The sequence below is a fragment of the Schistocerca piceifrons genome, chromosome X, assembly GCF_021461385.2.
Source record: "Schistocerca piceifrons isolate TAMUIC-IGC-003096 chromosome X, iqSchPice1.1, whole genome shotgun sequence".
NCBI classification, from domain to species: Eukaryota; Metazoa; Arthropoda; class Insecta; order Orthoptera; family Acrididae; genus Schistocerca; species Schistocerca piceifrons.
Window position 1 is genome coordinate 388,934,792 of NC_060149.1, and position 27,204 is coordinate 388,961,995.

Consider the following 27,204-nt stretch of genomic DNA (forward strand, 5'->3'; position numbering starts at 1 on the left):
CTTATTTATGAAAAGACACCGTCGACTATCAAACAGGGAGCCTGAGGCTACGAGCCTTAGTCGCACTAACAGTTTTAATAAAGCCAATGTTGATCTACTTTTTGACAATTTGAAGAGTACTTTAGATAAATACAAATTTGAACCTAAGGATATTTGGAACGTCGACGAGACCGGTGTGCAAACAGATTAGAGAGCAAACAAAATCGTTGTTCAGAAAGGAGTACGCCAAGTAGGGAAAGCTACGTCAGCGGAAAGGGGGCAGACTGTCACTATAGTATTGGCTGTCAGTGCCATCTGCAACTCAGTTCCTCCGATGTTCATATTCCAAGAGTATTCTTCAGGAATCACTTCATCATTAACGGACCACCAGGATGTATTGGAACTTCCTACCCATCCGGATGCATCACATCTGAATCGTTTTTGAAGTTCATTAAACATTTTCACGGACACGTAAGATCTACCAAGGGCAATCCGTGCTTGTTGGTTTTGGATAACCATGAATCACATTTATCTATTGAAGTGTTCAACTTCTACAAAAAGAAAATGGTATCGTCATGTTGTCGTTTCCCCAGCACACTTCCCACCCCTGCAACCGCTTGACTGGTCAGTTTATGGGCCTTTCAAGAAATTTAACTTAATATCAGTCGACGACTGGATGATCAACAATCCAGGGAAAACTGTAACAATCTACGACAATCCTGGAATAGTAAAGATGGCACTACCTAGAGCAATAAATCCTACAAATATTATATCTGGATTTCAAGCCACAGGAATCGCACCATACAACAGAGAAGTGTTTACTAATGATGACTTCTTGTCCAGCGCAGTCACGGATAGAGAGATGACTTCACAAGACAGCACTGTCAAGACTTTTCAGGCTGGGACAAGCAACGCTGATGGTCTACAGTCCAAAGTGAACCGAACTGAAACTACAACGGCAGTTCCATCCACAAGGAAGAATGTTTCTCTAGGTGTATTCACTGTAAGCCCTCAAGACATCCGCCCCTACCCTAAAGCTGGAGAACGAAAAAATATAAAAAAAGGGAAGAAATCTTTAAAATCCGCTATCCATACTAGCACACCAGTAGAGGGTGGAAGAGGAAGCCAAAGAAAAGGAAGCTAAAATGGTAGCCAAGTCAGAAAACGCCAAAAAAAGCCTTTTTAAAATGATAGAGAGTCAGACTAAGGAGAAGAATAAGGTGAAGAAAAAAAATGCGTCTCAAAGAATAAAATGAAGGTTGCATCAGAGTCTGAGGAAGAGAACAACGCCTTGCGTCTTATATGTTTGGAGCCATTCTCCGAGTCCAAGCCAGGTCAGGACTGGATACAGTGCACTTCTTGCAAAGAATGGGCCCATATAGAATGTGGTAAAGACTGTAAGATGTACACTTGTATTCACTGTACATCTGACTTTGTAATCAGTGATTCTGAGTAGATTATGGACACAATCTCATGATCTATGTGTTTAAAATAAGTTAATAATATGTCTTACGTTACCTTTGTACTATATTCTGCCTAATAAATGTTTTCAATTATCTATTGAGTGATTATTTGCTACCTTAATGTCAATTAGCTTATTATTTATACATTTGTATCAACTTGCCTCTCGCTAGTATCAACTTGCCCCTACAGGGGGAACATTGATACACTTTGCTGCATTAAACAAATATTTTAATTTTGGGAGATATATGTGGTTAATCAAAGAGTCAGTACCATGGAAAAGTGCACAACTAATTGAAGTATAATATCATAATTTTCCCAATCAAAACAAGATAAAAACAAAAAATGTAAACAATAAAATCTGAAGTTTGTCTCAACATGCCCCACTCTCCCCTAACGTTGGGCATTCACTGTTGTCCCATGCTGCAGGAAGTGAATCAGCAGGGGACCATCTTGGTCAAAGAAGAACGTCAGCATACCTTTCCTGCACTTGTCTGGATGGTCTTGGCTTTTTTTGGTGGTGGTGACCCTGGATTCATTCACTGGAGACTTCGTCGTTTTCATTCTGGGTCGAAGTAATGACGTCATGACTCATCTCCAGCCACCACTCATGCCAGAAATGCATTCCCTTCCCGAGCATAGTGCTGCAGATGAGCAAGAAAATGGGCCATTCGACATGCTTCCTGGTGTTGAAGACTGTGGGGCAGCCATTTTGCACACACTTTGCAAACGTGCAGTTGTTCCTTCATGATGGTGTGAACACTTCCGACGCTGAATCGGAGCACGGCGGCTATGGCTTTCACTGTGACTCGACGGTCCTGGGTAATGAATGCATCCACCACCTGGACGATGTCAGCGGTAATGCAGTGTGGTGCTCCAGACCGTGCATCATCGGCTAACGACACTCGTCCTTCCCTGAAGTGCTTGTGCCACACCTTAACCCTCGCAAGAGTCATGCAGTGCTCGCCATACACTTGTGACATTTGTTAATGAATGTCCATTCCTCCTACTCCTTCCGCTGTCAGAATCTCCATGCCACTGTTTGCAGTGTGACTGGCAGCTTGGACGATTGGTGCATGCTGCTGCTAGCTCTGTATAGTCACGTGACATGCATGTGTGCCCTCTAGCGATTGGCTGTGAACTTCCACGCTCTGGTCGGAACTACACCTCGTTGCACACGCCACGATATTACACTCCTGTCAGCGGTTTGCGAATTCCAGACTCCGGCTCTGCTTTTTTTGTACGCCCCTTGTACATTAAGCCTATTTAGTTCAGTGACAACTAAATTTTCGTTAAAAAGTACGCTCCTACGACAGTTTTGTTTTACAGTTAATGCAGCTGCTTCATATCTGCCATCATAGGATGTACTGTATCTTTCACAAATTTGACATGATATTTCTAAATACACTATTATTCATCAGTCTGAAAAAGTTCTTCTCTTTTTGTGTGTTTGTCTCAATGTATGGCCTCATCCAGTGAGCTTGCCTAATGATAAAACTCGATGAATCTTTCTTAAAACCAATTTATGTTGCTAACAATGTTTCAGGTTCCTGAAATGAGTGACACCGTTTCTCCTATTACAAGACGTCGAAAATAATTTCTTCGATTTTTTACTATCGAATGGTGGCAATATTCTTCTCGTCACAAGAACTAAAAAAACTGGAATATTCTGAATATTGATCACTTGATCCTCTTATCAAAAATACGATCATTGGTGAAGTAACGTCTCATGACAGATATTTATTGTTACTCTAAATGCTTCAATTTTGCAATAACAACGTTATTCATACCTGAAAGGGAGGTTTGGAACAGCACTCAATCCATTTCACCAAGTATGGACTGATATAAGCCTCCTATTGTTCAAGGTGTTACTTAGTTCAACGGAATGTGTTTGCAAAACACTGAAATAGTATCAAAAAAACGTTTTTCACTGCCTAGATATGTACATACTATATACCAGTGTTTCGGGAAGGAATTTTGATGAAGAGGCCAACTAGAGATATTTACAAAGACATAGAAACAATAACAGACACCATTAGAGAGAGAAGGATGAAATTTTATGGCCATATCAGCAGGATGAACAAAAGCAGGTTCACAAGGCAAATCTTTGAGATAATAAACAAGAGCAAAAACAAGACAAAGTGGATCGCTGAAACACAAGTAGACATTAAAGAACTGGGGATCACACAAGACAACATAAACAATAGAGAACAGTTTAGGAACATCATAAAGAAACACACACTTAAAAAAGAACACAGAGAACAGAACGGGAAAAAGATGGTTGGAAGAACGCAAGAGAGAACGCAGTGAATGTATGAAGTGAATTTGGTAAGAACGAAGAAACAAGAAGACATCATGACTACTCAAGTTCAGTCGCTATCTTAAAAGGGAATAATCGAAAATAATAATTATATACACTCCTGGAAATGGAAAAAAGAACACATTGACACCGGTGTGTCAGACCAACCATACTTGCTCCGGACACTGCGAGAGGGCTGCACAAGCAATGATCACACGCACGGCTCAGCAGACACACCAGGAACCGCGGTGTTGGCCGTCGAATGGCGCTAGCTGCGCAGCATTTGTGCACCGCCGCCGTCAGTGTCAGCCAGTTTGCCGTGGCATACGGAGCTCCATCGCAGTCTTTAACACTGGTGGCATGCCGCGACAGCGTGGACGTGAACCGTATGTGCAGTTGACGGACTTTGAGCGAGGGCGTATAGTGGGCATGCGGGAGGCCGGGTGGACGTACCGCCGAATTGCTCAACACTTGGGGAGTGAGGTCTCCACAGTACATCGATGTTGTCGCCAGTGGTCGGCGGAAGGTGCACGTGCCCGTCGACCTGGGACCGGACCGCAGCGACGCACGGATGCACGCCAAGACCGTAGGATGCTCCGCAGTGCCGTAGGGGACCGCACCGCCACTTCCCAGCAAATTAGGGACACTGTTGCTCCTGGGGTATCGGCGAGGACCATTCGCAACCGTCTCCATGAAGCTGGGCTACGGTCCCGCACACCGTTAGGCCGTCTTCCGCTCACGCCCCAACATCGTGCAGCCCGCCTCCAGTGGTGTCGCGACAGGCGTGAATGGAGTGACGAATGGAGACGTGTCGTCTTCAGCGATGAGAGTCGCTTCTGCCTTGGTGCCAATGATGGTCGTATGCGTGTTTGGCGCCGTGCAGGTGAGCGCCACAATCAGGACTGCATACGACCGAGGCACACAGGGCCAACACCCGGCATCATGGTGTGGGGAGCGATCTCCTACACTGGCCGTACACCACTGGTGATCGTCGAGGGGACACTGAATAGTGCACGGTACATCCAAACCGTCATCGAACCCATCGTTCTACCATTCCTAGACCGGCAAGGGAACTTGCTGTTCCAACAGGACAATGCACGTCCGCATGTATCCCGTGCCACCCAACGTGCTCTAGGAGGTGTAAGTCAACTACCCTGGCCAGCAAGATCTCCGGATCTGTCCCCCATTGAGCATGTTTGGGACTGGATGAAGCGTCGTCTCACGCGGTCTGCACGTCCAGCACGAACGCTGGTCCAACTGAGGCGCCAGGTGGAAATGGCATGGCAAGCCGTTCCACAGGACTACATCCAGCATCTCTACGATCGTCTCCATGGGAGAATAGCAGCCTGCATTGCTGCGAAGGGTGGATATACACTGTACTAGTGCCGACATTGTGCATGCTCTGTTGCCTGTGTCTATGTGCCTGTGGTTCTGTCAGTGTGATCATGTGATGTATCTGACCCCAGGAATGTGTCAATAAAGTTTCCCCTTCCTGGGACAATGAATTCACGGTGTTCTTATTTCAATTTCCAGGAGTGTATATTAATTGTGAAGCAGGGTTTATAAAGGTTTTGCCGGCCTGGGTGGCGGAGCGGTTCTAGGCGTTACAGTCTGGAACCGTGCGACCGCGGTCGCAGGTTCGAATCCTACCTCGGGCATGGATGTGTGTGATGTCCTTAGGTTGGTTAGGTTTAAGTAGTTCTAAGTTCTGGGGGACTGATGACCTTAGAAGTTAAGTCCCATAGTGCTCAGAGCCATTTATAAAGGTTTTAGCTTCTTCGGAGCTGCAGTGATGGCCGGGCGCAAGGCGCATGTGCCGCGAAGGAATACTGTCTCGTCAGTGCCTCGTGACGTTGTTGCCGTAGGTCAGCTCCTCGGTCAGGTGTAAGCGGGCGTCGGCCGTGGTTGAAGATGGCGCGGCCCGGCGGACGTGCGCCGGTGACTCAATTTCTACTTCAACGCTGTAGGTGATCACCTCGTCCTGTGCTCAGGTGGAGTCTGCCGACGGTGGTACAGGATGCGGGTTGTCATGGTGGGAGGCCCTGGTCACCCACCATGGATCAACAAAAACTGTGGTAAGTGTTCATGAATCGTCCAGGAAGCTGCGCTGGCAAGCTCCGTGTGGTCGTGTGCAGATGGTAGCTTACAGATCATCCGCAAAACCCGGTGGAGGTATTCTCATCTGCCACGCCCCAGTAGGCAGCAACGGCAAACCACAGGTGTCGTATGCATTAGGCCAATGTCGTCGTAACTGCCGTCTGCTTCACATCTCCTGTGCAGCAAGCTACGTAAATTTATGTATTAACTGTGTTTTTCTTACTTGGCACTTCTTTTCCGTGTGTTTTTGCTTTTACGAAGCTTTAATTTTCGAGTTCTAGTAATAGTGCTTCCATAGATTTCGTGTTTGTTTTGAACACAGTCCAGAGACAGTTAGTGCTTATTTTCATTGTTTCCAACAAGAAGTGTCTAGTAACAACAGTTTAGTCAGCTATCAGCCGCTTTTAGTGAATTAGCAGTCTAGTTAAAAGTTGATTACTTATCTCTCTACAGTAAATTGTTGATTTCTTAGGATGGATAGGATATGCGACTGCTGTGTACGGACGCAGGAGGAGCTGGCCACTGTTCGTGAACAGCTGAACGTGCTGACGGCTGCGGTCAGCCGTCTTCAGGCTGCTGCCTAGGAGTGTAGCGGCAGTGGGGAGTCTGGTGCGTCGCATGGTACACCCCAGGTGTTACATGCTTCACCCACGGTCCCTGCTGTCGAGACATCATCGTAGGTACCGGGCGCGGTTGGCCCACCCTCTCCCCAAGGGGAGTGGCGGGTTCAATGGCGTTCGCATCGCACGAGGCGGAGGGTCAATGTGGAGGCTGGCCGTGTGGCATCGCCCGCTCTGCCTGTGAGTGGACATGTGGCCGCTCCTTCAGCAAGGTCCGAGTAGGCACACGGGGAGAGGGGTTTATTAGTGATTGGGAGCTCCAATGTTAGGCAGATGATGGAGCCCCTTAGGGAAGACCAATGTTCACTCTGTCTGCTTGCCGGGGCGTCTCATCCGAGATGTGGAGGAGGCCCTGAGCTAACTATTTGTAGTGTCGTTCCCAAAACCGATCGCGGTCCTCTGATTTGGAGCCGAGTGGAAGGCTTAAACCAGAGGCTCAGACGATTCTGCGGAGATCTGGAGTGCAAATTTCTCGACATCCGCTATCGGATGGAGAAATGTAGGGCCCACTGAATAGGTCAAGCGTGCACTACACGCAGGAAGCGGCTACAAGAGTAGCGGAGTACGTGCGGAGTGCACATGTGGGTTTTTTGGGTTAGAGAATTTCCTCCCTAGGCCCGACAAGGAGCCTCCTGAGGCGCGACAAAGTAGCAGTAGGCAAAACGCAACAGGGAATGACAATATTAATGTGGTAATAGTAAACTGGAAAGGTCCCAGAACTGCTCTTATTAACAAACGGTCACAATGCCTACATAGTACTAGGGACTGAAAGTTGGCTAAAACCAGATGTAAACAGTAATGAAATTCTAAACTCAGATTGGAATGTATACTGCAGAGACAGGCTAGACAGTGAAGGGGGAGGCGTGTTTATATCGATAAAAAGTGCAATAGTATCGAAGGAAATTGACGGAGATCCGAAATGTGAAATAATTTGCGTGAAGGTCACGGTTAAAGCAGGCTCAAACATGGTAACCGGATGTCTCTATAGGCCCCCTGGCTCAGCAGCTATTGTGGCAGAACACCTGAAGGAAAATTTGGAAAATATTTCGAGTAGATTTCCCGACCATGTTATAGTTTTGGGTGGAGATTTTAATTTAACAGATATAGACTGGGAGACTCAGACGTTTATAATGGGTGGCAGGGACAAAGAATCCAGTGAATTTTTTTAAGTGCATTATCTGAGAACTACCTTGAGCAGTTAAGCAGAGAGCCGACTCGTGGCGATAACATATTACACCTTCTGGTGACAAACAGAGCCGAACTATTTGAAACAATTAACGCAGAACAGGGAATCAGCGATCATACAGCGGTTGCAGCATCTGTGGTTTCAGCCGCAAATAGAAATATTAAAGAAGGTAGGAAGATTTTTCTGTTTGACAAAAGTGACAAAAAGCAGGTTTCAGAGTACTTGACGGCTCAACACAAAAGTTTTATCCCAAGTACAGATAGTGGTGAGGATCAGTGGACAAAGTTCAAAACTATCTACAAAATGCATTAGATGATTATGTGACAAGCAAGAACATAAGAGCTGGAAAAGAACCACCATGGTACAATAACCGAGTTAAAAAACTGCTAGGGAAGCAAAGGGAACTTCACAGCAAACATAAACATAGCCAAAGCCTTGCAGACAAAGAAAAATTACATGAAGTGAAATGTAGTGTGAGGAAAGTTACGCGAGAGGCGTTCAACGAATTCGAAAGTAAAGTTCTATGTACTGACTTGGCAGAAAATCCTAATAAATTTTGATCTTACATCAAAGCAGTAGGTGGATCAAAACAAAATGTCCAGACACTCTGTGACCAAAACTGTACTGAAACAGAGGATGACAGACTAAAGGCCGAAATACTAAATGTCTTCTTCCAAAGCTGTTTCACAGAGTAAGACTGCACTGTAGTTCTTTCTCTAGATTGTGGCACAGACGGCAAAACGGTGGATATCGAAATAGATGACAGAGGGATAGAAAAACAATTAAAATCGCTCAAAAGAGAAAAGGCCGCTGGAACTGATGGGATACCAGATCGATTTTACACAGAGTAAGCGAAAGAACTTGCCCCTCTTCTTGCAGCGGTGTACCGTAGGTTTCTAGAAGAGCGTAGCATTCCGAAAGATTGGAAAACGCCACAGGTCATCCCCGTTTTCAAGAAGGGACGTCGAACAGATGTGCAGAACTATAGACCTACATCTCTAACGCCGATCAGTTGTAGAATTTTGGAACACGTATTATGTTCGAATTTAATGACTTTCCTGGAGACTAGAAATCTACTCTGTAGGAATCAGCATGGGTTTCGAAAAAGACGATCGTGTGAAACCCAGCTCGCGCTATTCGTCCACAAGACTCAGAGGGCCATAGACACGGGTTCCCAGGAAGATGCTGTGTTTCTTGACTTCCGCAAGGCCTTGAATACAGTTCGCCACAGTCGTTTAATGAACAAAGTAAGAGCATATGGACTATCAGTCCAGTTGTGTGATTGGATTGAAGAGTTCCTAGATAACAGAACTCAGCATGTCATTCTCAATGGAGAGAAGTCTTCCGAAGTAAGACTGATTTCACGTGTGCCGAGGGGAGTGTCGTAGGACCATTGCTATTCACAATATACATAAATGATCTTGTGGATAACATCGGAAGTTCACCGAGGCTTTCTGCGGATGATGCTGTAATATATCGAGAGGTTGTAACAATGGAAAATTGTACTGAAATGCAGGAGGATCTGTAACGAATTGACACATGGTGCAGGAAATGGCAATTGAATCTTAATGTAGGCAAGCGCTGCGAATACATAGAAAGAAGGATCCTTTATCATTTAGCTACAATATACCAGGTCAGCAACTGGAAGCAGTTAATTCCACAAATTATCTGGGAGTGGGCATTAGGAGTGATTTAAAATGGAATGACTATATAAAATTAATCGTCGGTAAAGTAATTGTCAGACTGAGATTCATTGAAAGAATCCTAAGGAAATGTAGTCCGAAAACAAAGGAAGTAGGTTACGGTACACTTGTTCACCCACTGCTTGAATACTGCTCACTGGTGTGGGATCCGTACCAGATAGGGTTGATAGGAGAGATAGAGAAGATCCAATGGAGAGCAGCGCGGTTCGTTACAGGATCATTTAGTAATCGCGAAAGCTTTGCGGAGATGGTAGATAAACTCCAGTAGAAGACTCTTCAAGAGAGACGCTCAGTAGCTCGGAACGGGCTTTTGTTGACGTTTCGAGACGATACCTTCACTGAGGAGTGAAGCAGTATATTGCTCCCTCCTACGTATATCACGCGAAGAGACCATGAGGATAAAATCAGAGAGATTAGAGCTCACAAAGAGGCATACCGACAATCTTTCTTTCCACGAACAATACGAGACTGGAATAGAAGGGAGAACCGATAGAGGTACTTAAGGTACCCTGCTCCACACACCGTCAGGTGGCTTGCGGAGTATGGATGTAGACGTAGATATGTTTGGGTGGCTAGGTTTTGAAGTTAGCAAGCAGTAAATGGACTGGCAAATCATCGAAGAACGCGTCATTGTTTCACTGAAACTTAGACTGTCATTCTCTCTGGTTATTCAACATGGACAGAATGGCAGTATGTGTCTTGTGCTCTGAAAGCTGTATTATTTATGAGAGCCGAACCCCCACCTATGATGCAGTGGTTGTTAGCACATGATCATATTTGTCCTCATTTATCAGACCTGTCAGTACTCCTTACATCACTGTGACAATTTCAGTTGTGACTCTAGGCTAATGAGCTCAGGTTTTCTGTCGACGTTTGACTTTGTAACAGTGCTCAGCTGCAGAGTTACACAGTGTTACCTCATTGTGCATTGCTAAGTAATACGGTGATGCTTACATTTCTGTCTGTCCTGGTCCCAAGGGCTATTTCATTGGCTGCACACTATGTTTACTCAACACCTGACACATCATTTCAGCCCAACCTTTTCCATTTCGAGCTCACCAAATGGAACTTTAATAAAAAAATTTAAGCCAGCGCAGTAGTTCTATATCCTATTCAGGCAGGATGCAGTTCCACATTTTCCAACACAATGAACAATGAAACAGTACAAAGCAAGCCATGAGCCTGAGAAACTGCTGTGTCTGCCATCTTAGTCATACTGAGGAACTGCATTTAAAGCTACAAACCGCTTGGAGCTTTACAAGCCGGCCGCGGCGGTCTAGCTGTTCCAGGCGCTCAGTCCGAAACCGCGCGACTGCTACAGTCGCAGGTTCGAATCCTGCCTCGGACATGGATGTTTGTGATGTCCTTAGGTTAGTTAGGTTTAAGTAGTTCTAAGTTCTAGGGGACTGATGACCACAGATGTTAAGTCCCATAGTGCTCAGAGCCATTTGAACCATTTTTTTGAGCTCTACAAGTGACTTGTGTTAACATGTTGCTTGCATTTGGTAAGGAAACCTTGAAACGTATGTATTTGATTCATGAAACACTTATCTCCCACATATACATGTTGTTAGCATTAGAGGCACGATGATTATGCACGGATACATATGAAATGGTAGGAGCAGGAGAGTGGCAAGGAGCCAAGCCACTTTAAAAATATACATTAAAAACAGATTTACTGTTACTCTCTTCAAAACTTTAAACATCTGAACACAGATGCTCAGTTCAGAAAACCTTAAATGAACTCTGATTATCAGCATTAAAGAACATTAATAACTTTACAATTCTGATTGTTGACAGTAAAATAATAATGACAATAAACAATATGTACAAATAATTTCTAGAGTCTTCTAGTGAAACCATTCTCCTTAAAACAAATAATTACAATTCATAATTTCACAAACGGCCGACGCAGGAAATCACTCAAAACATTCAATTAAACAGCAGATACAATCCTTGTGAATCCATTGACAACCAAGGGATAAACAACAGCCCTTAACTTGTGTGTGTGTTGGGGGTTGGGGGGTTATGTGCCACAATATTGGTATTAGTTTTACAAAGGGTAGGTCTTTCAGTGCACTTCCTGGCCTTTCTCTTTACAGTAGTCCAGTAACTTATGATAACAGTAACATAAATCTGTTAGCACCAAGCATAGGCAAGAAGTCACAGTGCCTAATTGTAATGTTTAATAATGGCAACACACACACATACTCACAACAAAAGATTTGCAATGAAAAGTAATTACAAGTATTAGAATTATCCCTTGCTATTAAACACCACAAACTCATTTAATTTTAATCTTTTAATTTTGCTATCTGTGAATTAGCCACTAGATCACTGCTTCCTCTCATACTAACTTAACAAACCAACAATATGAGTGCCTTCCAGACACTTCAAGTAAGAAGTAAGTATTTCACCAATGCAAACAAGAGCCCCTGACTTTATGAAACTGTTCTGGATCAATATCAGTGCAAACAGTTTATGCCACTTACTTGTATTCCACTCACACTAAGTCAGCAGCTAGTTCACAAACACCTCAGCTTACGAGAAGCAAGAGGCTCACCCCTCCTAACCGCACTAGAATAATAAACAATTCAGTGATCATCCACCCAGCTAATCTCTCCGTAATAGTTGAGTAAAAGGAACTTCTTTTAAAGCACAAAATATCTGAAGTACATTAAAACAACAACAATAGAACATGAGGGTTCTGTAAATATGAACACCTTACTAAATTACAACAATTAAAATTAAGACATTCTGAATGGGTGAAAGAAACTTGAACAATACAATGTGGGCAAACTACTAATCCCATATCACTTAGACAAACCAGCAGTTTCATAACATATACGTTTAGCAGTGCAATCCATTCACAGAAATGTATATAATAGCATAACTCTTCTCATACTTCTACTGTAACCAGGCTGTGGGACACACTAATGCCTTAAACATCCTTTTAGGCACCAAATCAACCAAACAAACAAACGGTCACCACTGATTGTGAACACCAGTGCAAACTGCCCCATCAGACTCTCGTTGGACTCTTACTCAGTGACCAAACCAGCTGTGCGCTATCACAGTGAACAACAGGCCCCTCGCTGCACTGCCCATTCGCTATCTCACTCTGCCAGCAGTTCCATGAAACGCCACCTCGCCGAGTATCCTCGAACCACTGCGGAACCAAACTTGAAGGATTCGAGGGCAACTGCACTTTTAAATAGTCTTCCAGTCAAAGATCCTCAGACTAACGTCTCTGATTGGAAGTCTAAAAACCATGGGCGACCATCGATAAGCAGAGAGGCACTACTCTGGCCACAAAGCCAGCGTGCACGGCTCGATATACGTCGCTACCAGTTACAGTGTTAAATTCACGTCATTTCTACTGAGATACATTTCTTTTCCTTCAACTGCCTTGTGCATGGGAAACTCCCAGCCCATCAAAAAACTGATTTTAAGAGATCCATTAATGAGTCACTGTCTGTTGTAGAAAACGTGTGAAAACAGGCATCCAAGAAATATCTAGTCTCTTTAAACTCAACCCTATTATCCAGCACACCTGTCCTTTTTGTACTTCTAAATGTAGACTCGACAGCAACCCATTTGAGAGCATCTAATATCATATTTTTGCTGCCGGGTCACCCATTTTCCTTAATATAGTAATATTAGCCTAACGAGAGACTTAGGACTTTTTCGTCTTTGAGAGTTGCAGATTCTTCGCTGCTGCTTGCAGATTTCCTACGTCTGCTGCTCTAACAGGTCCTACTTGCAGTTTCTGTAATATTGAATGATAAACATGTCTCGTACAGTTATTGTTATGAAAAGGAACGAAAAAAGTACACCATGTCTCAACAGTAGACTGAGTATATAAAAGACGGCTAAAATTTTTGACAGAGAGCTGCTGTGTGTGTTGAATTTCGCTATATTTTTCTGGCACACAATCTGCCCCCAGTGCTCTCTCTGCAGCTGCTTGCAGAAACTGACACTAAATGAAGAAAATTACACAGCAAGCAATCAATAGGTTAAAGATGTAGAATTGTAAATAGTAATACGAATTTGTCAGACTTACGTTTTTTGGTTGCACATGTACTTTGAAAGAAAAACAATATTGTCAACTATGATGATACATTCAGCAATGCCTTTCTTGAGTGGAAGCCTCGTTTTTAAAATCCAACCTTCCAGCTGAATAGATCTGGATACTTTGAAGTATTCTGAAGCTTTCTAATGAGTCAACAAATGGTGGGGAGATTTTATTATTTAGTGCATGAATTCTTGTTTAGACTGTGGGGGAAGAATCTGTACATGAACACTCATGGCATTTAATATGTTCTGTGAGGCGCCAAGTTCCTGCCAGCTTCCAGATGCATTCTGACAGGCAAGTCACTCTCTTGCTACATCTTTCTCTTATGTAATTAAAACCGTTATACAGTTCACAATAAACTGCCTGTTACACTGCATCTGCTACTTCGTAATGATTACAAAGCATCAGTACATGTAGTTTGTACCGGGTGGGACAAATAGAAGTAGCCCGGCCAAGTGGATATGACTGGATGTGAATGTATGCACATAACCACACTCAGTGACATACACACCATGTGTATGCCCGGTGTGTAATCCACACCAGTTCCAAGCGTAGTGAATAAAAATATGAAATTTTCTAGCTCAGTTTATGAGACACTAAAAATATCATGAAATTTTCTAGCTGAGTATCCTAGACAGTAAAAGCTGAATTTCTAAGATAACAAAGATATCATGAAATTTTCTAACTCAATTCCCAAGACAATAATAATATCATGTAATTTACAAGCCCAGTTTTGAAGCCAATGGAAGCACAGTTTTGAATATAATGAAAAATCAGGAAATTTTATAGCTCAGATTCCAAGACAATGAAAATTTTATGAAATTATCTACATCAATTTCCAAGAAATGAAAGCTCAATTTCAAAATGAATAAAAATACAAAGACATTTTCTAGCTCAATCTCCAAGACAATGAAAATATAACGAAAATTTTGGCCTCATTATACAAGCCAATGGAAGTCCACCTTCCAAAGCAACAAAAGTATCATAAAAGTTTTCATTTACAGGAAATGAAAAGCATCATGAAATTTTACAGCGCATTTTCCAAGACAATCAAAGCTCACTTTTCAAGACAATGAAAATGTCATGAAATATTTAATCTTACTTTCGATCGCTATAAAAACTTAGTTTCCAAGACAATCATACTATAATGGATATATGTTCCATTTTCATAGACAATTAAGTATCATGGACTTTGTATCTCAGTTGCAAAATAGTAAATGTTCAATATCCAAGACAATGAAAATATCATGTAACACTCTAGCTCAATAAACAAGGATTCTGATGTGTCATGAAATTCTCTCCCTTAATTTGCAAAACGATGAAAGCCCAATTTAAAGGACAATGAAAATATCATAAAATTTTCTAGACAATTTCCAAGACAGTAAAAGTATCATTTAATTCTCCAGCTCAGTGTCCAAGACAATGACACATCAGTTGTATGATAATGAAAATGCCATGAAATTTTGTACTTTAATTTCCAAGACAAATATCTTGAAATTTTCTAGCTACTTTTCCAAGACATAAAATATATATTGAAAACATAATGGAATTTTCTTCCCAGAACATGGAATCTCATTTTCTATAAAATTGAAAATATCATGAAAATCACTAGTTCATATTTCCAGGACAAAAAAAATATTATGAAATTCTCTAGCTCAAATTCAGAACATTAAATCTCTATTTCCAAGAGAATAAAACTATAGTGAAACTCAGTTTCCAAGATAGTGACAGCAGAATGCTTAAGACAATGAAAGAAATGTAATACTTTCCACCACAGTTATAAGATAATAAGAGTTTCAGGAAATATGCAAATATGCAATTTTCTAGCTCAGTGTTCTTCACAATGATATTTCAGATTCCCAGACAATGCATAAACATTGAGTTTTCTAGTTCAATTTCCAAACAATGAAAGCTTAATTTCCAAGGCAAAGAAATTATCATCAAATTTTCTAGCTGTGTTTCCAAGATCACGAAAATTCAGTTCCTGAATAAATGAAAACATCATGAAATTTTCTAGCTCAATTTCCTAGACAATGGAGATATCATGAAACTTATTAGCTCACTTTCCACAAAATGGAAGCTCATTTCCCAAAATAATTAAAATATCACAAAACTAGGTAGTTCAATTACCAAGACAACATTAGTATCATGAAATTTTCCAGCTCAGTTTCCAAGACAATAATATTATCATGAAATCTTCTAACTCTGTTCTGATACATTTTAAAGGTCAGCTTGTAAGACAATCAAAATACCATGATATTTTGTCATTCAGTTTCGAATTTAACGAAACTATTGTGGAATTTTCTATCTCACATTGCAAGACAAAGAAACCAAAGTTTGCAAGACATTGGAAAGATAATGATTTTTCTAGCTCAATTTCCAATACACTGAAACCACTATGAAAATTTTAGCTCAGTTTTGAAGACAACAAAAGCTCAGTTCCAGAGACAAAAAATTATCAAATTTCCTAACTCGATTTCAACGACAAGAAATAAATCATTGAATATTCTAGCTCAATACTGAAGACAACAAATGTTCAGTTTTGAAGACAATGAAAATACTATGAAAATTCTGGCTCAGTTTGTAAGGCAGTGAAAGTTACACTTCAAAAACAATGAAACAGCCACGAAATTTCCTAGTTTTAATTTCAAGACAATAAAAATATATTGAAATTATCGAGATCATTTTCCAAGACAATGAAATCTCATTTGCAAGAAAATGTCGATATGTAAGTTTCTAGCTCAACTTCCAAGGCAATTAAGTTATCATGCAATTTTCTAGCTCAATTTCCAAGGCATAGAAAATACCAAGAAATTTTCTAGCTCAGTTTCCAAGACAATGAAATCCAAGTTCCCAAGACAATAAAAATATCAATGAATTTTCCAGCTCCATGTTCAAGACAATCAAATTTCTTTTCTAAGACAATGAGATTATCTTGAAATTTCTAGCTTAATTCACAAGGCAACGAAAATATCGTGGAATTCTCTAACGCAAAGCACAGTATATGAGATCTCACTTTTCGTAGCAATTACAATATCATCGCAGATCAGAGACAGAAAAGATTAATATGATTTTAGTAAACTGCAGGAGCATCCAAGGTAAGGTCCCAAGGTCCCAGAATTAGTGTCGCTTACTGAAGGTTATAATGAACAGACAGTTTTGGGAACAAAAAGCTAGTTGAAGCCAGACGTCAATAACAACAGACTCGAGTGTTTATTGGAAGGATCGGTTAGTCGCCAATGGTGGCAGCGTGCTTATTGCAGTAAAAAATTCGATAAAATCTAGCGATGTTATCACGGATTCCGAATGTGAATTAATCTGAGTGAATGTGAGTACCAAAGAACGGTCAGAAATGGTGATTAGATGCTAGTATAGACCACCTGGGTCAGGATCTGTAGCTGCAGAGCGCTTCAGAAAGGACTTGCGGAATATCATTAGTAATTTTCCTGGTCATGCCGTTGTAATAGGGGGTGACTTCAACTGGCCAGGTATTGATTGGGAGTGTTATGTCATCAAAACTGGTGCCAGAGACAGGAAATCGTGTGGCATTGTTCTGGAACTCTTATCCAAAGATTACCTTGAGCAGTTAGTGAACCAACTCGTGAGGGTATGTCTTAGACCTCCTGGCAACAAACAGACCTGAAACTATCGAATCAGTTAACGTAGAGGAAGGTATAAGTGATCATAAGGCTGTGACAGCATCAATGACAATGGGTCCTACAAGGACTGTTAAGAAAGGTAGGAAGATATATTTGCTCAACAAGGGTGACTGGATACAAATTTCAGAATACCACAGGCGTCAACATAAAATATTCGGTGATGAGGACGAAGATGTGCAGAACAAATGGAAAAAATCCAAAGTCATCGTCTAATATGCCCTAGTCAAGTAGGTTCCGAATAGGTTTTGAGGGATGGGAAAGATCCACCATGGTTTAATAGCCGTGTTAGAAAAGCGCTACGTAAACAAAGATTCAAGAGAAGTAAAAATCTAGATGAGAAACAAACGCTGAACGAAGCGAAAATGGGCGTAAGGAGGGCAATGAGAGAAGCTTTCAATGATTTTGAAAGTAAGACGTTGTCAACCGACCTAGGGTAAAAACCCTAAGAGATTTTGGTCGTATGTAAAATTAGTAAGTGGGTGAAAATCGTCTATTCATTCTCTCAGCGACCACTCCGGCACCGAAACGGAAGATAACAGAGAGGAGGTGGAAATACTGAATTCGATTTTCTGAAGTTGTTTCACTGCGGAAGATCGTAACACTGTCCCTCCTTTCAATCGTCATACGAACGTCGAAATGGCAGATACTGAGATAACCGATCGCGGAATTGAAAAGCAGCTACAATCGCTTAGTAGTGGAAAGGCTTCAGGACCAGATGAGATACCTATAAGATTCTATAAAGATTATGCGAAAGAACTTGCTCCCGTTCTAGCAGTAATTTATCGTAGATTACATGAGCAACGAAAGGTACCTAACGACTGGAAAAAAGGGCAGATCATTCCCGTTTTTAAGAAAGGCCGTAAGACAGATCAACACAATTATAGACCTACATCGTTGACACCAATCTATTGTAGAATTATGGAACATAAAAGTGGTTCAAATGGCTCTGAGCACTATGGGACTTAACTTCTGAGGTCACCAGTCCCCTAGAACTTAGAACTACTTAAACCTATCTAACCTAAGGACATCACACACATCCATGCCCGAGGCAGCATTCGAACCTGCGACCGAAGCGGTCGCTCGGTTCCAGACTGTAGACCTAGAACCGCTCGGCCACTTCGGCCGGCGATTATGGAACATGTTTTATGCTCGAGAATTATGACGTTCTTGGAAAATGAACATCTCCTCTATAAAAACCAACATGGATTCCTAAAACAGAGATTCTGTGAAACTCAACTCGCTCTGTTCCTCCATGAGATCAGGCTGATGCCGTGTCCCTTGACTTGACACCGTCCCGCACTGCCGTTTATTGAAAAAAGATACTAGCTTACAGAGTATCGGAGCAGACCTGCGATTGGGTTCAAGACTTTCTTGCAGAAAGGAATGATTCTTTAGGAATGGTGTTTCCTGGACGATTAAAGTACTCACAAGGGAACCTCCCCATCGCACCCCCCTCAGATTTAGTTATAAGTTGCCACAGTGGATAGTCCTTGGGAAACTGAACACAGATCAATCGGGAAAACAGGAAGAAGTTGTGTGAAACTTTGAAAAAAATTAGCAAAATATACAAACTGAGTAGTCCATGTGCAACATAGGCAACATCAAGGACAGTATGAGCTAAGGACCGCCGTGGTCCCGTGGTTACCGTGAGCAGCTGCCGAACAAGAAGTCCTTGGTTCAAGTCTTCCTTCGGGTGAAGAGTTTATTTTCGCAAAGTTATGATCTGTCCGTTCGTTGCGACCGCACCGCAAAACTATGCGATTAGTAGACAAAAGGACGTGCCTCTCCAATGGGAACCGAAAACATTTGATCGCAAGGTCATAGGTCAACCGAGTCCTACACAGGAAAACACGTCTGATATATTCTATACGACACTGGTGACTGTATGTGCGTCACATGACAGTAATAGGTTGTCGACCCACCTAACTTGTACACTGGCGAATGGGTAAAAAGATTCTTCTACCAAGCCCGATTTAGGTTTTTTTGTGGATGTGATAATCACTCCAAAAAAAGTGATGAAAACATAAGAGTTTGTCACATAAACTGCAACAGGTGAATGCAACAGTTTCACAATCGCACAGTTTTTCCTGTGCTCTGTCAAAACATATGTTTGTAACGTTTTCAAATTTTTCCTTGTGTAGACCGTCAAATCCTGCATATGTCCAAGCAAATCTGAACATGTCCTGGAATTTTAGAGAGCGAAGCTGATTATGTGTGAATGCCTTGAATTTGATAATTGTCCGAAAATAAAAAATTAAAATTTTCACGTGAGGGAAGACTTGAACCAAAGACCTCTCGCCCCGCAGCTGCTCACGCTAACCACGCGACCACAGCGTTCCTAGAGACTAATTATCCCTGATGTTGCTTACTTTGTGCATTGACTACACAGTTTATATATTTTGCTTATTTTTTCATAGTTCCACACAACTTCCTCCTGTTTTCTCGATTGATCTGTGTTCAGTTTTTCAAGGCCTATCCACTGTGCCAACTTATAACTAAATCTGAGGGGGGTGCGATGGGGAGGTTCCCTTGTCAGTAGTAAAGCCGCTTTATAAAAAGGGAGAAAGGGATAATGTAGACAACTTTAGACCTGATTTCGTAGACTTTCCCGGCGTAATAACCGCTGATATTTTTCACGGGTTTGCAGCCGGATCATGTCGTCGTCCAGATACAATGCACAAGCATTAACTCACCTGAAGATGGCGACCAGCTGGTCCGCCGAAATATTGTGTCTGGACGACGACATGATCCGGTTGCAAACCCGTGAGGAATGTCAACTTTAAACCTATTTCTATGCCATCAGTCTTTGCTAAAGTTATTGAAAAGGCTGTGTATGTAAGGATAATTCATCATTTTATATCACATGATTTGCTATCAAATGTACAGTTCGGCTTTAGAAGTCGTTTAACAACTGAAAATGCTATATTCTCTTTCCTCTGTGGGGTACTGGATGGGTTAAACAAAATGTTTCGGAAGCTTGGCATATTTTTTGATTTGACTAAGGCGTTTGATTGTGCTGATCACAAAATATTGCTCCAGAAGTTGGACCATTGCGGAATATAGGGAGTAGCTCACAATTGGGTCACCTCTTACTTTAGCAAGAGACAGTTAAAGGTCATTATTCACAATGTTGAGAATAGCTGTGATGTGGGGTCTGAGTGGGGTACTGTCAAGTGGGGGTGCCTCAGGGATCAGTGTTGGGGCCACTCCTGTTCCTTATTTATACAAATGATATGCCCTCTAGTATTATGGGTAACTCTAAAATATTTCTGTTTGCTGATGACACTAGCTTGGTAGTAAAGGATGTTGTGTGCAACACTGGCTCAGTTTCAAATAGTGCAGTACATGACCTAAGTTCATGGCTTGTAGAAAATAAACTAACACTAAATCACAGTAAGAATCAGTTTTTACAGTTTCTAACACACAATTCAACAAAACCTGAAGTTTTAATTTCACAGAATGAGCATATGATTAGTGAAACTGAACAGTTCAAATTTCTAGATGTTCAGGTAGATAGTAAGCTGTTGTGGAAATCCCACTTTCAGGATCTTGTTCAAAGACTCAATACTGCCATTTTTACTATTTGAACGGTATCTGAAGTTAGTGATCGTTCTACACCAAAATTAGTTTACTTTGCTTATTTCCATTCGCTTATGTCGTACGGTCTTATATCCAGGGCTAGCTCTTCCCATTCCAAAAGGATATTTTTGACTCAGAAACGAGCGGTTCGGGCAGTAAGAGGTGTATGTCTACAAACCTCTTGTCACCCCCTGTTCACGAGTCTGTGTGTTTTGACATTGGCTTCTCAATATATGTATTCCTTACTGTAATTTCCTGTTAACAATATTAGCTTATTCCCAAGAATAAGCAGCTTTCATTCGGTTAATAATTAGAAGAAATCAAACCTGCATTTGGATCAGACTTCCTTAACTCTTGTGCAGAAAGTTGTGCAGTACACTGCTGCATCCATTTTCAATAAGCTACCACTCTAATTCAAAAATCTTTGCAGTAATCCACGCGCTTTCAAATCGAAAATGAATAGTTTCCTCATGGGTCACTCCTTCTATTCTGTCGAGGAGTTCCTTGAAGAAGTAAGCTGATTCTTGTTGTATTTTTGATTTCATTTACTTAAAGTTATAGATTGACTTTTTTTGGGTTCATAAACATTTTATTTTTATCTGTTATTAATTGTATGTTGTAATTTTATGGACTGACACGTTCCATGACCTTCGGGATTTGCTCCCCAATTTGTTCCTACGGAACTCGACGTGTAAATAGATAAAAAGTCACTCTTAACGGTATAAATCGCCAAATGTAATGGTAATATCCGGAGTACCACAGAGAAGTGTGAAAGGATCGTTGCTGTTCACAAGATATGTATAAATGACCTAGTCGAAAGTATCGCATGCTCTTTAAGGCTATTCGCAAATGATTCAGTTGTTTGTACTCAAGTAGCAACGCCAGAAGATAGTAAAAAATGCAGAACGACTTGCACAGAATTGATGAATAGCGCAGACTCTAGCAGTTGATCCTAAATGTAACATACTGCGAGTACATAGGAAAAGAAATCCGTTACTGTACAGCTGCACTATTGATGAGAAACAGCTGCAGATAGCGTATGCTGTAAAATATCTAGATGTAACTATCCAAAGCAAATTTAAGTGAAATGACCATATAAAATAGATAGTGGGAAAAGCAGACACCAGACTCAGAGTCATCGGAAGAATCTTAAGGAAATGTAACTCATCCACGAAAGAAGTGGATTATAAGGCTCTTGTTCTCCAGATTCTTGAGTATTGTTCATCTATTTGGGATCCCTATCAGGTAGGACTGATAGAGGAGATACAGACGATCCAACTAAGAGCGGCGGGTTTCGTCACGGGATCTTTTAGCTGGCGAGAGAGCGTTACGGAAATGCTAAACAAACCCCACAGGCAGACGTTACAAGAGAGGCGTAGTGCATCACGGAGAGATTTACTATTGAAATTTAGGGACAGCACTTTTCAGGAGTCAAACAACATATTACTTCCCCCCCCCCCCTCCCCCCTCACAAACATCTCACGTATTGACCACGAGGAGAAAATTAGATAAATTAGAGCCAATACAGAGGCTTACCGACAATCATTCTTCCCACGCACTATTCGCGAGTGGCACAGGGTTGGAGGGATCAGCTAGTGGTACCAAAAGTACCCTCCGCCACACACCATTAGGTGGCTTGCGGAGTATGCTGTAGATGTAGGGAGATCATTAGGCTTTTTAGCTCAATTTACAAGACAATGAATCATTAAGAAATTTTCTTGCACAATTCCAAGACAATAAAGGCTCAGTTTCCAAAACTATGACGGGAGGGTAGTACTCTCCCCCCCCTCCCCCCCCCCCCCATCTATCAGTTGGGTCAACAAGATACATGGTACCGCTAGCAAGTAAACTTAATAATACATGCAGCCATGTTCTATTAATCAAATATTAAAATGGCTCTGAGCACTATGGGACTTAACATCTGAGGTCACCAGTCCCCTAGAACTTAGAACTACTTAAACCTAACTAACCTAAGGACATCACACATCCATGCCCGAGGCAGGATTCGAACCTGCGACCGTAGCAGTTGCGCGGTTCCAGACTGAAGCGCCTAGAACCGTTCGCTCACAGAAGCCGGCCTTCTGTTAATGATTAATAACGAATCACATTGATAGTTAGACGCTAAGCATGTGACCTAACAAGTGAAATATGATATATGTTGTTTTAAATTTTTGCAACTGAATTTTCTATGTTACAAACTATCAGTATTACACAATCAGCTAACATTACCACTTCACCAACTCTGCTCCATATGAATCACAGTGAAATTTACTCAGGTACTATTAAATTGTGTCAAACTGCTGCAAATCATTGGGATTCTGAGCGGACAAGGAACGTGTGATAGGTTGTCAGAAGGAAATGGCTGTCTTCTGCTAATGAACAATGACAGCCATCTTGTGTCATTGATTCAAAAATATTCTCAGAGTTTTCCATTCCTCAAAATGTTAGTATAATATCTCTTACAATTTGTAACTTTACCCGGTGCACATGATACTTTGTTTACATTATAAAATTTCTATGGTCTCATGAAAGTCTACTCTCCTGTGCACTATTTATGATAGTGTCAGGCTGTCCAGTATTAAGTTCACACACTTCTGCTCACCTGTAGGACTCAACCACAGAATCGCTGAAGTACTGATCAACTCCTTAACATGAAATCGTTTTGGTTCAACATACAGTTTGCAATCCCACTGTGGACTCACATAAAGTAAACTAAAATAAATCTGAAAAATGTCTCTCTCTTTCAGACAAACGAAATTCACCAAAATTATTTATTTAACTATCAGTCCTGTTTGCCCATAATCAAAATTTTATCCATATTTCTCACATCAGACGCCTACTGTTCTCATTTTATGGCAACATAATGTGGCTACCCTTTTTCCCATATTGGTAATATTACTCACCATCGTATGCCATGACCAAGTTAGCTTCACACGCTAGTAATATTTTTTCGCATTTCACAAAAAAGACTTTTCCTAGATAAACTATCTTCAACCACAGAGCATTCAAGCTGATATCCCAGTGAAATGCAACTCACATGGAGCCACTGTCAAATGGCTAATAAGTCACCATTACGCTTTCTTGCAGTACCCAAAAGCAAATATCTTCATACGAAATATTACTAAATTGCATTAGCATTATCACATGAAATCTTTCTATAGGTTCTACAGGCACGAGTATTAGCCCATTGTGACTTCGCCATATCTGTGGTATAGACAATGCCCATTTTCCTTGCCCTTTTAGCAAAAAAAATTTAACTAACCAAAATGATTTAAATAAGAAATCGTTACTGACCGAAATTTAGTCAAGCATTTCACCCTTTGCAACAAGAAATTTTAACTAACCAAAATGATATAAATAATAATGATTAAGTGATTACAATTTGGTCAATCACTTCTGTTCTCCACTATGTGTACATCACCTGGGACAGAAGCAGCACAATAGTTTATTCATCAGATGGAGGTGCTTAATTTAATTAAAAACTGCAGACAGAATATTTAAATATGCTCATCTTAAAATTAACAGATGCTATGATTCACCTTAGAAACTAACGCATGCAATATCATCATGACTGTTGGCCTGGAAAAATGAAGTCATTATTTCCAACTACTGCCTTAAGTATTTCACATAATTCCCTTCTCGATATGAAGTTACCAGGCACACAGCGTATTAGACTATTCAGTATAGGAAGCAGTAGCAGGGAGTCTGAACATGGCATCATACCAAGGGATCCTCCACCTCGTCAGTGGTGGAGGACCACCCTGTTTCCACATTGGTTAGCCATCATCCAGAGACACCACTCAGTACTTTGAAATCTGCTACTGGTAAACAAGAGGCTGTTCAAAGATAACTAGTGACTCTACATGTAACATTTAAGGCCTCTTCTATGCAGTTGGCACACTTACACTCATCCATTCAAAATAAAATATAGACCATTATGAATATGGGCATAGGAATCTAATTTACTAGGTAGTGCACGTATGGAAAAAGAAATCAGATTGTCATTCCTCCCCACTTTTTCTACCAGTAAATGTGTGTTGAATAAATATGTTAAATAAAATTGTTTCTGATAAGAACAATAAACCAAATAGATATATTGAGAGGTGACACGTCACTCTCTCAGTTTCACATCGTTGCCAGGCAAATTAACAATCATATTTAGGACGTGAGCTCAGTGTTCCCCGTTACTACATTTGCGACGTGTGGTTAATGGCTTTTTCTACATGAGGAAATTATGAGCAGAAAGTTATTGTAATTGCATGTGTCACCTGTAGAAAGTTTGTACCCAGAAGCCCGTAGCAGAGGCGACTGGGAACAAGGAACGACATGAATGGGGGGGTCATAAATGCTGAGCGCAGCGGCCTGGTCATGTGAGTGATTCTGGGAAACAGTGTTCTGTGGTTTTTACCTGCACAGGGACTTCTGGCTGAAGCCGTCTCCTCCTTACGTTTAGAGTTGGACACAAGGACGCTGCTTCGCAAAACGTATTACTTGGAGCAGTCTCCATCCCTAGTCTAAAATCTTATTTCTTCATACAAGAGAGATTTGGAGTCGCTGATTGGCTTCTCTCAAGACGTGCAAAGGAGAGGCTTGTTCCCTAGAGTAGGAACCCCACTACTGTGCCTGGATTGGCTACCACACCAACAGAATAGTCAAGCATACCGACTCAATGAGCAGAGGATACTTGATTGGTTTGTGCGATGCGGGAGTGGCTTAGTTTTGCTAACTCGGCTCCTGTACCAATGCTTGGTGGAAAGTGGTTATGATTCTTTGAGGTCTTCGTCTTCTGGTCCTTCTCTGGGGGAGAACTGCAGGTTTTTCCCTAATGGGTGATACCTGTGGTCTGTAGCGTGTGGTGGACTAAGAGCCTGTGGCAGTTTAGAACAGAACCGACTGTGGAACTGCTTATCATCTCGGACATAATTGTGTGTCACAAGGGTGAACCAATTCGTCCTGAGTATGCCATCTGACGTTTGACAACTCCAGCATCGATTTTGGTGCCTGTGAGTCAAATTGTTTTGACCAGACCAGCGAACGGATGCACTTAAAACTGAAGTCTGTAGGGATTTCGGGACTCTGATAGGGAAGGTCCCCATGTTCTGATAATAAGATCGCCAGACCGCGTAGTTTGCATATTTTCGTGGACGCGTAAGAGCATTACAGCTGCCGCAGTGACAGCCTCTCACCCACAGAGCGTCGTTTTCTGATGCCGCCTGAATCAAGGTGAAAGGGTAAAGTAGTGCTGCACTATGATATTCGTAGCTTCCTGTTCTCAAGTGAAGCATATTTTGTGGTGTAGGTGATCGCAGTTGATTCCATTTGAACAGAGTTGGGCCTCTCAGTGGTTGGTTGGTTGGTTGGTTTGTAGATTAAAGGGACTAAACTACAAGGTTATCAGTCCCTTTTTCATTAGTCACACAGGTCACAGATTAAAACTATGGCGCAAAAAAATACTATCGCTTGAAATCCGGGGAAGGAACAAAATGTGCAAAGCTTTGTGTGTTACCACACTGAAGTAGAAAAATAAAGTAACAAGCCAAAATTGTAAACTTTAAGGAAAAGGGGAAAAGCAGTAAAAGGTGTTAAAACAATATAGCAGACGGCCTTGGCTGCCTGATCACAAGAATAAAAATGGATGAGTCAGCCACTCTGCAACACACTAAAATCTCCAGACTGAACCGCAAGGCAAGTGGAACACAAATGGTGAAGAGACGGACACCAAGTCGGACAGACAGCACCAGAGGGAGCGAGGAAATTGAAAATCCTGGTAGGGTTAGGGCCTGAAATATGAGGCTAAGGCGCCCACCCTGAAAAAGAATAATAAAAACCCCCTTCACGAATAAAACTTAAAACCATGTTAGCTGTTGAGGCATTGTCACCTAAAATCGAAGGGAGCATGTCAGGGAGATTAAAAGTCTGCCTCTGAGCGGCTAAATTTGGATAGTCCAACAAGAAGTGGACTACTGTCAAACGTGAAACACACTGACACTGAGGTGGGACCTCACAATGTAGGACATGCCCGTGAGTCAGCCAAGTATAGCTGATATGGAGCTGGCAAAGGACAACGAAGTCCATCCAAGAGGCTCACATGGAGGACCTCCACACATTCATCATCTCCATTATCACACATAACATATTTGGCAAAGTCAGGGAGTGCCATTCTGTATTCCAGAGACCAAAAACTTTGTGGCGTAATACTGATCAGATATCAAATTCTAGTGTTCCTATCTCCAGACCTGGTTTATTAGTAGTCTCTTTGGCTAGCCAGTTGGCAAGTGCATTTCCCAGGATTCTGAAGTGTCCTGGGGTCCATACGAAGACCACTGATTGTCCAAGTTGTTTCAGGACGTAAACGGTCTCTTGGATGGCTATAACCAAAGAATGGCCGAGAGCTTATAAGGTGCTTAAGGAGTCGCTACAAAAGTGGCTGACGCTATGGATCTTTATTTATGGAAAAAAAAGAGTCACTACAAAAGTGGCTGACCCTACAGATCATTATTTATGGAAATATACAGTACAATCACCAACAAATTTTACATATTCACA